Source organism: Papaver somniferum, chromosome 5 (assembly GCF_003573695.1).
Source record: "Papaver somniferum cultivar HN1 chromosome 5, ASM357369v1, whole genome shotgun sequence".
Taxonomy (NCBI): domain Eukaryota; kingdom Viridiplantae; phylum Streptophyta; class Magnoliopsida; order Ranunculales; family Papaveraceae; genus Papaver; species Papaver somniferum.
The window spans coordinates 184,907,871-184,921,506 of NC_039362.1; the positions used below are offsets into that span (position 1 = coordinate 184,907,871).

The 13,636-nt window shown below is 35.7% G+C and overlaps 1 long non-coding RNA gene across 1 annotated transcript; it reads right to left on the minus strand.

Moving 5' to 3' along the window:
- Positions 1 to 7,055: 7,055 nt before the first annotated feature.
- On the minus strand, positions 7,056 to 8,915 carry LOC113283920. The gene is made up of 3 exons (XR_003327831.1): positions 8,677 to 8,915; positions 8,259 to 8,364; positions 7,056 to 8,078 (listed from the first exon to the last, which is right to left on the minus strand). It is a non-coding gene; the product is annotated as an uncharacterized LOC113283920 (long non-coding RNA).
- Between the last annotated feature and the right edge of the window lie 4,721 nt (positions 8,916 to 13,636).

A 13,636-nucleotide genomic window follows, 5' to 3' on the forward strand; every position in this document is an offset into this window, starting at 1 on the left:
TCCTGCTTTTCTTTTTTCCTTTTTCTTTCCCTAATAATTAATGTTTAATGCAACATATTTTTCAGTGCGCAACAATATATACGTCGCTCAGGGTGCAACGTCTATATGCGTTGAAAATGAATCGTTGCTAAAACCAGGATATGGTGTAGTGCAACTGGTGCCACATTTGGTTTTCGCCAGTTCTATGTGCGTGAATCTGTTTTCAATTTAAGGTATATCAGGATGCTGCTAAAAATATTTGTCCCACGGAAACTAAAGTTGCTATATATGAGTACTATAACCAAAAGTAGTTTCCACAACATGACCAGGTTTCTCCCAAAACATTCATCATAGTAAAACAACCCAATTTGGTTTCCGTATCAGTTCCATAGAGGCATACTCCAAGAAAATGTTTGAAACCAATAACACAGCCAATTTTGTTGGAAATGGCATACTCCAAGAAAATATAACACAACCCTATAGGCTATAGTCTGTGGGAATGACATCGGTTTTTCAGCCGGAGTTTTAACAAGAAGCTCTCATAGATAAGATATCAACATGAAAACAATATGCACATAACTACTACTATTAATTTTCTATGAGCTATAAGTTTTCGAAAATATTGGAATGGTTAACGAATGTTAATTACGGACTTGAATGATAATGAATGTGTACCTCAGTGTATTGCTCCAAGTAAGGCCGGACTTCAAATCTAAAGATCCACTTACAAAGAATTCACTTATCATTCTTGAAGAATGCGAGCATGCTCAGTTCCAAAGACCTTTTCAAGGCGCTGACCACAAGTAGTTCCTACTGCATCAGGTTTTAACTGGGTTCGGCAGCAAACTTGTGCATCAAAAGGATAAAAAAAAAGGTGGACCAGCAAAATATCAAACAGTAACTGCGACATTGAGTGTGAGATTATCTGAGTTAAAACATACAACGAGACTTCGAAGTGTGACATCAAGTGTGTCTAAGCGTCTCTCCTTCCTAGGTTTTAGCTAAATCCGAAATGTACACAATCTGCAACAAAGTTACAGTAGGCAGTAAATACATAAAACACAAGTATAATTTAAATACTTCAGAAATAAAACTTTATCCGACGATGCAATACCTGGCCACCAGTGTCAGGATAGCATGTTAAGGGAAAATTACCCATGTGGAGCAAGAACTATGACATTGAAAACCGTTTGGACTCTTCAAGGAAGAGGGCACATGAGTTTGTTTCCTCAAGATGATCTAACAGTAAATGAATCATCTCAAGCACAAGCTCAGCGATATCTCCTCAGCCCTTTTCCTTACCAAACTCTTGAAACTTGTGATCAAACTCAGGTTATGGCGTAGTTGGAGGTAGAGCTTAGAGATACTCGCATAAGAATGATCTACTGAATGTAAGTGGTAAATATATCCACATTCTTCTTTAGTTTACCTTTCATTCACAAGCTCATCTCTGAATTGTAAACACTCATAAGTATCCAACACCTAGGTTGCCAAAATATCCACATTGACGTGCATATAATCCCAAACTCCGGGCTTAGACGAACATCAAGTGCGACCCATGGAAGTAAAATAAAACAAAGACGGTAAAAATAAAATTAAAACTAATAACTTATATCATACACCATCTGTTAGCTTTTTGTTGCATTTCATAACCACTAAAAATGCTGCAAAGAGCTTTTCCTTCTGATTTGTAACACTAGTTGGTACTGGTAGTGTTAACAATTCTTGTTCTCTTACCAACTAAGTATAAAAGATGCCTCAACTTAGTAATAGTCTTTTTTTCGTTTTTTAACAGCTCAAAGTCATTCTAATATGTTTTATAAGTCTATTTCTAAGTTACAAATAAGAAGGAAATCAGACTGTTGTGTTCATTCCAAGCATTCCACCAAATTGCAAAGTAGGAATTACTAATAGGTACTATTATGGTAGTCTTAGTTAATGGCAGGTCCACCCACTAAAGCCCAGTAACCAGAGGTCCATAATAAAAAGAAAAAGAGGAAATTGGACCAAATTTTTTATCCCCCGGTCCGGTACACGTGCGAGATGTCATAATCCACTTTTAAAAATACCCAAACTACCCATTCCCTGATAGTACATATATATTTATTTTAAAAAAAAATCACCATTTTTTCCAAATCTGAGTTCCGTCCCTCCTCTTTTCTACTTCTGCTCAATTTTTGCTCCTTCTTTTGGATTACGAGCTAGAGTTTTTTTGAAGATCTCTTTGAAGATTTAAAAGTATGTTATGTAATATCTCTTTTTGCTGTTCTTGTTTGTTTTTTTCTCAACTGAATCTGTGAAGATCAGGTCGTTTTGATTACGTTTTCACTTTATTGTTTCGTTTTTTGTTTGTTTTTTGCGTTTATTTTTGTTTTGGTTTGTTTTTTATTCAATTTTTTGGTTAGATTATGATGTTTTTAACATATTTGAACTTTCGATTTGATTATTTTGTTGTTTTCGCTTCTTTATTTATCAAAATCGTGCTTGTTTGTTGTTTCAGGGGTATTATCCAACAGTACATATGTTGCATACTGATACAAATTTCTTTTGATTTTGTTTTGTTCTTAGTTTTATCACTTGTTGTTGTTTGATTCATAAGTATATGTCTTCGATACTGAAATAAGACTCTCTCGATTATGTTATTTTGATAGATTCTTTACATACAATTATTTTTTAGTTCATGAATCAGCAGTACATATGTGGCATACTGATACAAACTGTTTTTTTGGTCTAATCGTTGTGGTGTTTGATTAAGATTTTGATCTCCATGTTTGATTTCTTGATTATTTACTAGATCTAGATGAATAATCACGTTTTTGGTTCATTTCGTTATTAGATTTCATCATACTAGTTCCATTTTGTTGTTTTTAGATTTGTTTTTTTTGTATGAAACAACAGTACGTATATCCTATATTGACAGAAACCTAGATTATTTTGAATGAAGAAGAACAAGATGGTGCATCGTTATGATTTACGAGGAGAATATTTGTTTTCTGTTTCCAGGTATGCTTTCTAATCATCTTGTTTGATTATTTTGTTCGGTTTTTCTTCTTTTGATTTGTTTTTTTGATTGTATTCTGATAATCAAACCGATTTGATTGACGTTTTTATGGTTCTTAGGTTTGTTACAGTTGTTTTTCGTGTATGAATTGACAGTACATATATGGCGTACTGATACAAAACTCTTCTAATTTTGTTTTATTTGAAGTTTTTCCAATTTTTTTGGTTCGATCTATGAGTATGTATGTATAATACTGATAAGAAGTGTTATTTGCTGTGTTTTGCTCCTTTTTTAGTCTTACCCTTCAGTACTTATGTGAAATACTGTAATATGTCTTTCGATTCTCTTATTTTTCATAGATCTGTCACCTGTTGTTGTCATACTGTTGATTTGTAGTTCATGAATTCAGTACATATATCGCATACTGATAGGACGTGCTCCTTGTTATGTTTAAGGAGAAGTGAAGAAGATGCAGGCATACAGTGGAGCTGCAATAATGGGTGCTGTTGTACAACAACCCAATCTTTTTACTAAAGGTTCTTCAATTTTTTCCCAAGTTGGGTACTACTACTGCGGATAGATTACCTTCTCAAATTAGGTTTAGTTCCGTGAAGACTTGTAAAGCGGCGTCTTCTTCAATCGAAGGGAGCTTGGTTACAGGAAGACCACCATCTTCTGTATCAGTTCTTATTCCTGAGATGGGAGGTAATCTAAAAAGAAGAATTTTTGAATGATTTTTTGTTTCTGTTGTAGCATTTGTTGTTATTTGAATTTTAGAATGAGTTTTAATAGCACTTGCAAGCATTTTTGAGATGCCCGTTTCCTGTATGTAATCGAAATGCTTGAGCATTTGTAAATGGTATGATCTAGTATCAAACCAATAAGGAATCGGTTAGTGTTCTTAAATGTTCTAACGAAATTCGTAAGCTTTTCGGTTGTTTATTGTTCTTTCATTTTACCCTTATTTGAGATGTTTTTTTTGGTCTATGTATTAGACTGGTTATCTATTATCAAACCTAGTACTAATCTGATTTGGGTAGGCTTCAAAATCCTAACGATAGCCTGGGTTGTGAGCCTGGGTTGTTCGCTAGATACCAAAGTGAATGAATAAGAATTATCAATTATGTGTTTTACCTGCATTTGTTGACTGGAAGAAATACCTAACGAGTTTCATGCCTGATGTCTTTTTGTATTTTGTTGTATTAGGTAATGGAAGAGGTTTTATAGACCGTAATTTGAGTGAGGCAGACCCTGAAGTACGTTCAATAATTGATAGTGAAAAGAATCGTCAGTTTAACAGCTTGGAGCTCATTGCTTCAGAGAATTTTACATCTCGCGCAGTGATGGAAGCTGTGGGTTCTTGTCTCACAAACAAGTATTCAGAAGGGCTTCCTGGTAAAAGGTAAAGATGGTGCTTAATGTTGTATTTTTTCCCTGTACTTGTATTGAAAGGCATTTGATCATTTCATTCTGCAATGTAGGTACTATGGTGGCAATGAGTACATTGATGAGCTAGAGACACTTTGTCAACAAAGGGCTTTGGATGCATTTCACTTAGACCCAAAGAAATGGGGAGTTAATGTCCAACCTCTGTCTGGTTCTCCTGCTAACTTTGAAGTTTACAATGCACTTCTCAACCCACATGACCGTATTATGGTAAGTTGAGGCCTCTTTCTCTTTCTCTCCAATTTTTTGAAATCAGTTTTGAACCCCTAAGGGATGTAATCAACTCTCCTTTCAAAATATGGGGCTGTATTAATTTGTTCATGTAACTGGCACAAGGTCTGGATCTTCCTCATGGAGGTCACTTGTCACATGGATTTATGACTCCTAAAAGACGGGTATCTGGGACTTTGATTTAATTTGAATCGATGCCCTACCGTCTTGATGAATCAACAGGTGATGCTCTGCATTCTTATACTGTATAATGACTATGTGGTCTATTGTTGTTCATTTATAATTCTTTGATAATTTGCATTCATTAGATTTTGATTTCTTGAAATATCTATATGGTGAAGACAAAGATTTTCATATGAAAAGTGTGATTCTTCAGCAGGCAATGTTGATGATTATCTTATTCAAGATGGTTATCTTTTTAAAGAAAATCGTTTATGTATTCCACATTGTTCTTTACATCTTCATCTTATACAAGAATTACATGGAAGTGGACTTGGTGGACATTTTGGAAAATCTAAAACTATTGCTTTGGTTGAAGAATGTTATTTCTGGCCTTCTCTTAAACGTGATGTTCAAAAGTACATACACAAATGCATGGTTTGCCAACATTCTAAAGGAAATATTCAAAATACATGTTTATATACTCCACTTCCAATTCCAGATGCTCCTTGGGTGGATATTAGCATGGATTTTGTGCTTGGTTTACCACCTACTTCCAGGGGGAATAATTCTATTTTAGTAGTTTTTGATCGTTATTCCAAAATGGCTCACTTCATAGCCTGTAAGAAAACTACAAATGACTCCAATATTGCTTACCTATTTTTCAAAGAAGTAGTACGTCTGCATGAAATTTCCAAGACAATTACTTCTGATAGAGACATTAAGTTTTTGAGTTATTTCTGGAAGTCTTAATGGATGCGTTTGGGAACTAAACTTCAGTATAGCACAACTGCTCATTCTCAAACAGATGGATAAAGTGAAATGGTCAATCGATCTTTAGGAAATTTGATTAGAGCCAAGGTTATTGGAGGAAAATAGAAGCAATGGGATAATTTCCTTCCAAATATGGAATTTTCTTATAAGAGCAAGTCTTATGGTGGAATCCATCCATCTTCCATCTTCCACGCCACCTCAGCACTTGGAACTGTGGATGGAAGTGCAAGTGTAATAGTGGAATAGTGAAAACGTTATTCTTAATAGCACTAACAAAACTCTATTAAAAATAGCACTAAAAAACGCTATTAAGAATAGCGTTTTTTCTCAGCCGTTAGATTTCAACAACTCATTTTAAATCTACAGATAAAAAAAAACGTTATTCTTAATAACATTGAGTGTTATTCTTAATAGCGTTTTTTCAGTGCTATTCTTAATAGCATTTCTTGTCTTCTACTATGCTATTCTTATTGGCAATCACATGGATTCCACGAACCCTTCCACAAAACCGTGGAACTCTGCTTGGATTTTTTGTGGAAGACCCCAACTTGGAAGCCACTAGACTTGACACTCCATGGTTTTTCCATACTTGGAATATGTTGGATTCCACCATAAGACTTTCTCTAACACTTCAATCAATCGATCCACAGGTAGGACACCTTTTGAGATTGTTTATTCCAAAGTTCCTAATCATATTTTGGATTTGGTGGTGCTTCCAAAGCTGCGTAAACAAAATGCTAAAGCAGATAACTTTGTTGAAAAAGCTTTTCTCATACATCAAGAAGTAAAGTCAAAACTTGAAGCTTCATATAACAAGTATAAGGAAGATGATAATCAACATCGAAGATTTAAGAATTTTGATGAAGGAGAATTGGTTTTGATTCATCTCAGAAAAGAAAGATTTCCTACTGGTACTTACAACAAGACCAAGATGAAGAAATATGGACCATTCAAGATTTTGAAGAAAATTAGTGATAATGCCTATGTTATTGATCTTCCATCCAATTGGAACATCTCTAATATATTCAATGTGCAAGAAATTTTTGCTTTTCATGGAGAGAATGAAGTTCTTTCTATTCATTAACTCGAGGGCGAGTTTCTTCCAAGAAGGGGAGACTGATGTAGTACATCTTTCTACATATCAACTATGACAGTTGATCCCTGAAGCGTGTATTAACTATGACAGTTGATCCTTCGTACGTGTATCAACTATTACACTTGATCCCATACGACTGATTGGTTTTCTTGCTTTACAAGTCTTTTCTTTCCTAGTTTGATTAGATTTCCTTTTTCTTTTCAAGTTTAATCGGTTCTTGTGAACCTATTTAAAGGCTATGCTTTCCTTTTTTAAGACACATCTTATTATCAATATTATTAATCAATTATCAAGTTTATTATCAAAATCCTAAAGTCTTGATCCTTGGATCAAACTTTATTAAGTTTCTGACGAAACTTAAACCTATCCTTAACCTACAACAACTAGTTTGCTTCCAACTTATCTGTGTTACACCATAACACTGGCGAATTACATGGTGCATTCACATCTTGATGCCCACTACCAACTTAGCTCATTGGTTTTGTACATCGGAAAGACAATAATTTTCCACGGACTTTATTGTTCAATTGCATCACAATACATAAACCATAAGTAGAATAACTTAGCAAACGGAAAATGTGTTGAATTTTGCAATGCTACGAGTAACCGTTGCAGAACGCGTACTATTGCAATGTTCCAAGGAGAGTTTTCCCTTCTGCATCTTTTATTATGCACCATCTCCCTCCTAAGACTCTGCAGCATCCGGCACCGTGCAAAATCCCAGGTAGAATTGCAGATCATGGAATATCTCCCAAGCTCAAAACATGTAACAGCAGTAAATATAAAGCGATGTCAAATTTATGAACTGAATTAACAAATTAGCCTCAACAAACACCCAAGCCATTGATATAGGGATAAAAGCCTAGAAGAGAAGGATCACTTCAATAGACTACTGGAGTTTAACTTGACAGAGGTAACCGAACGCAGTTACAATAACAACAAATAACAAGAAGATGGTCTAAAAAGAGTAGTACAGCATTATATATATGGAATGAGAGTGAAAAACTCATGTTAGGTGAGATTGCACATACATCAAAAGAAAAGGATGTGCAATGTGTATCTGTTCCTTTACCATAAAAATGAGAACCTACAGAAAAGATGCTTTACATGGCCAGAAAGATTACAGATTATTAGCATAAGAAAACCTGCGACAATATATCATTTATAAAATGTTGTGCCGCCATTTGATGAAATTTAAGATATAACAGGTTTTTAGACCTTAGATATAGAGGTGAAATGCTATATTACCAATATTCATCTTCTTTCCTGCACATTCTTCTTCTTTCTCATGGGAAAGGAAGACACCCATCGTTCGATAAAATCAAGCTCTTCTGTCAGTAGGAGAAGCTTCAAATTTCCAGTTTGGCCTCTACTTCCTCGCTATGTCAAGGCCTGTTGCAGCATCCACTAGAATTAATGAACATGTACTACAGGAGATGCCGAAATACCATGCTTTTTCAAAGACCCAATTTCAGATGTTTGCAAATACCACTACAACAATCTACTAAAACACATTAAGTTGCATCATTTTGCATGCTTTTTAAAATAAATATCAGTTGAAATCTCCCATACCATTCGTCTCAATGAATTGAAAATTGCTCCTTGAAGATATGTCAAAGCTGTATCACTATCAACAATTGTTCCTTTCCCATCTCCGAATTTGGTAATGTTGTCTAAACTAGAGATGTGATTAGATAAGATCAAAATCAAATTGCAAAACTAGAGAAAATAATGGCAATAAAGATGGGATAAACAAGTAGCAAACAAAATAAATTAAATTAAGAACAATGGTCAGCTAAATCCTCAAAAGTGTGAAATGATATGTTGGTGATTCTTATGAAGATTCTTTAGATAAATATGAAGTTTTTAATTTTTCTTATATTTCTTTTCTTAATTAAGAATCTAAACAGTATGGAAACAATACAACGATAATAATATTCTAAATTACGGACTAGACAAACAAGATACAGAGAAGCAGATCAACACTCACCGATAAGAGTTAGATTAGTAACCAGACCAACTAAACATCTAAAGAAGACCCAGATCTGTCCTTTCGTGCAGTAGAAGCCCTAGAAGTTTCACCAATGTTTCTTCCCGGTGTTGAGAGCATTCTTTCTGGTGTTGAGATTAATGGAGCCTTCCCCTTCACCTTCTCTTCATCTTCGGGAGCTTCTTCTTTCACTCATCTTTCCGGGTTACTCGAGGATAGTTGTTGTATCTAGAAACCAGTTCTTCTAGGATCTGTTTTTGAAGGCGATAAAATTCCTGCTACATGTAGATTCTGATAGACTCTACGTTCCATGTAATAGCCAGGCTGTCACATAATGCCACCTGTCTTCTGCTGGTTGGTCTCTATTGATCACAGCTGTTCCAGCTCATCTATGACACGTGGTCCTCTCTTACTTGCTCTCTCGGTTAGACACAGACGTGCTGTCTGTTTTGGTTTGCTGTGTATGACTATAAATGCTTTTCTTTAAGTCTTGGGTCTGTAACTTTTCTTTCACAGACTGTGTCTGTTATTTTTTCATTTGTAAGAATCATTCTTCTGTTAATGAGTTCTTGATTCATTCTTGGTTCATCAAGATTATTAGTCTATTATGGTATCAATCGTCTAGTGCGATCCTCCTTCCGCTGTCTTTTTTTCTTTGTAAATTGATTGATTCATCAAGAAATAATTGATTTCTCTGCAAATTTTCAGATCTCCAATGGCTTATAATCACTATGATTCTCGTATTTCTCAAATCCCTCTCAATCACATTTCTCACATCATCCACTTCAAACTTACAGAAGATAATTTCATTACCTGGAAGAGTGTATTGTTTCCATTACTGAAGAAATACAAAGTCTGAGGTTTTCTTGATGGATCTCTACCTTGTCCTAGGAAATACATACAAGAATGGATTGATGGTGATAACAGAGATGTAATCAATCTTTCCTATACTAACTGGATTGAGGATGATAACACCTTAATTTTATGGATTCAAGCGACGATTTTTGATTATGTTCTTCCGTATGTTGTCGAAGCTAATTCTGCTAAGGAATTATGGGATAACATTGAACTTCGATTTGCAAGAATCTCTACAAATCACTCAATTCAACTTCGCACAAAGCTTAAAACTCTACGACTTGGATCTGGCTCTATGTCAAACTATCTTGGTGAGATTAAGAAAATTGCTGATCAACTTGCCGCTTCAGGTTCTTCTATCTCAGACGATGAATAGGTAGTTACTATCTTTAATGGCATTGGTCAAGATTATCAAGCTTTCAGTACTTCCATTCGCATTCGCTATCCACCGGTTGATTCTCGAGAACTTCATAATCTTCTTCTTTCTGAAGAAATTGCTGTCCAAAATAGATCCTCAACACTTATTTTTGATTCAGAGAGCAAAGCTTTTGCGTCTTTTCAAGCTGCTATGCGTCATCAGAATGCTTCTTCATCTCGTGGTCGTGGTAGAGGTAATTCTTATTATCAACCACCTAGGATCCAATTTCAATTTCATCCACGTTCCCAGCTCCTAATCATTACAATTTTTCTTCTATTCCACCACCATCTCAACCACCACCATTATTATCATCATCTCACCCTTCTGGTTCATCTACATCTGATGATGTTGTTTGCCAAATCTGCATTAAGCCTGGTCATGATGCTCTTTCTTATCGCAATGGGATGAATTTTGCATATCAAAATAATAAGACACCTCATCACCTCAGTGCTATGTTGGTAACTGCAAATATTTTTGGAGAAAACCCCTTGTATGCAGACACTGGAGATAATAATCACATCACTGCTGATTTTTCTGAGCTTCATACTTCTAATCCTTCTGAAGGATCTGATGAAATTCAAACAGCTAATGGTTCAGGTATGAAAATATCTCATGTTGGTTCTACTACTAAGTACACTCCTGCTCAGTTGTTTTCCTTAAATAACATACTTTCATGTGCCACAAGCGTCAGCCAATTTATTGTCAGTTCATAAGTTTACCTCAGATAACAAATGCTTAATCACTTTTGATCCTGTTGGTTTCACTGTGAAGGATCTCTTCTCTGGGAAGATTACTTTACAAGGCCCTCACAGTAATGGATTATATCCTATCAATTTCAATACTAAGCCTTCGGCTTCACCATCCACCAACAAGGAGCATCTTGCTTACTCAAGTACCACTTCACAATCTGCAGTCATATGGCACATAAGATTGGGTCATCCCTCTTTCAACACAATGCAACATGTCAGCATATTCCTATCCTTACCAAACATAATGAAGACACCTATATTCTGTCATGAATGTCAGCTTGGCCGAAGTCATATACTTCCATTTCCATCATCTTCACATTGCAGTACTAAACCTTTGTTTTTGTTTCTTTTTAATCTTTGGGGTCAAAGTCCTGTAACCTCCGATGCTGGTTTTAAGTACTATGTGAATATAGTTGATGATTTTTCCAAATATTGTTGGATTTTTCCTCTTTTTGACAAGTCTGATTTTAAGACAGTTTTCTTTCAATTCAAGTTTCACGTTGAAACTATGTTTGGTCTTCCCATTTGCATCATTAGAACAGATGGGGGGGGGGGGTGAACTTCTTCACAACTAATTGACTTCTTTTTTATCAAATTATGGTATTTTCCATGAATTTTCTTGTCCACATACTCCTCAGCAGAATGGAGTTGTTGAGGTCAAGCATAAGCATTTAGTTGAAATTGGAAGAACTTTTCTTATTCAATCAGGTTTGTCTGATGCTTACTGGGTTGAAGCTTTTCAAACAACAAACTACACCATCAACAGGATACCAGCTAAGTCCATAGCCTATAAGTCCCCTTTTGAGGTTCTCTTTCAAAGACCTCCTGATTATACATTCTTAAAATCTTTTGGCTGCTTTTGCTACCCTTGGCTCAAACCATATACAAATCATAAACTACAACCTAGAAGCTTACAGTGCATTTTTATAGGTTACAGTTTAACTCATAAGGGGTACAAATGTCTACATCCTTCTTCTAGGAGAGTATATATTTCAAGGAGTGTGATATTTGATGAACATACTTATCCTCTAAGGGCTACTCCAATGTTTGCTACACGCACTGGTTCAACTCATATTTCTGCATCTTCTACTGAGACTACAAGTAAGCATCCTGAGCTACCAACTCCTTCTTCCATTTCACCACCTGAGTTTACACCTACAACTGTATCACAACCTGCTCATGAGGAGTCTACAACTTCAGCTTCAGTATACACTTCTACACCTACCAATGAGGTGCCCTGTGTGGGTTCCTCTTCTACTGCTACTGAGGTACTTCTATCTTCTTCTCCACATACTCCTTCACCTTTTGTCATCATGAATCAATACAACATGGTCACTAGGGGCAAATTAGGAATTAAGAAACTAAAAGCTTACTGCTCTAAGTATGCTTTATCTGCTTCCATAGTCTCTACTACACCACCCCTTTTACCAACTTGTGTGTCTCAAGCTAGGAAGAACCCAAAATGGGATGTTTCTCTTGTCAATGAACATACTACTTTACAAATAGCAGGCCCTTGGACTTTAGTTGATCCATATCCTTCACAAAACTTAGTTGGATGTAAATGGGTCTTCAATATTAAATATAATCCATATGGTTCTATAAACAAACACAAAGCTAGACTTGTTGCTAAGGGATTTCATTAACAAGCTGGTCTTGATTATGATGAAACTTTTATCCCTGTAGCTAAGCCAACTACAATTATAGTCCTTCTTTCTTTAGCAGTGCAATTTGGATGGAACATTACTCAACTTGATGTGAGTAATGCTTTTGTTCGTGGAGATTTACAAGAAGAGGTGTACATGACACAACCTCTAGGATTTGTTGATCCTAATCATCCTCATAAGGTTTGTAAACTTCACAAATCCATATATGGACTGAAGCAAGCTCCTAGAGCATGGTATGAGAAGCTCATGAATGTTCTTCTGTCCTACAATTTTGTTCCTTCCACTGCAAATAATTCTCTTTTTGTTCATAAGGTTGGTTCAAGGATTACCATGATTCTTGTTTATGTAGATGACATTCTTTTGACATGAAACTCCTCGGCATATTGTTCTGATCTTATTTCTTTACTTCAGACTCATTTTCCTCTTAAGAATTTAGGGGACTTACACTATTTTTTGGGATTGGAAGTCAAGAGGAATGCTTCAAGTATCTTTTTGTCTCAAACTAAGTATGCTTTGGACTTACTTAATAAATTTGATATGCTGGGAGTTAAGCCATGTTCATCTTCGGTTTGTGTTGGTACCAAGCTTTCTGCTAGTGATGGTGTTCTTATTTCCGATCCTAATTCATATAGGTCACTAGTTGGTGCTTTAGAGTATCTCACCTGGACCAGACCTAAAATCAGTTATGTTGTTAATCAGGTCTGCCAATTTATGCAGTCTCCTACCAATGATCATTTAACAGGATATAAAAGAATTATTAGGGTATATAAGTCTACCATCGACTATGGCATACTCTTTACAAAAGGTTTGGTTGCAGTTAATGGTTATAGTGTTGCTGATTGGGCTGGTTCTACAGATACTAAAATAAGCACTGGTGGTTACTGTATCTTTTTTTGGTCCAATCCGATTTCCTGGTCTAGCAAGAGACAATCCACTGTAGCTCGTTCTAGTACTGAGGCAGAGTACAAATCTCTTGAAAATTCAGCTGCAGAGGATGTTTGGGTTTGTCAGCTTCTAAAGGATCTACATTTATTTCTGCAACTCACTCCAACGATTCAGTGTGACAACATCAGTGCAATCTCTCTTTCTTCCAATACTGTGTTTCACAGTCGCATAAAGCATTTAGCAGTGGATTTTCACTTTGTTAGAGAGCTCATTCATTCCAAGTCATTGCAGGTGCATTATATTTCTACCTTGGATCAAGTTGCAGATGTGTTTACTAAAGGATTATCCAGTCCTAGGTTTCAATTTCTCAGTGACAAGTTGAAGGTTCA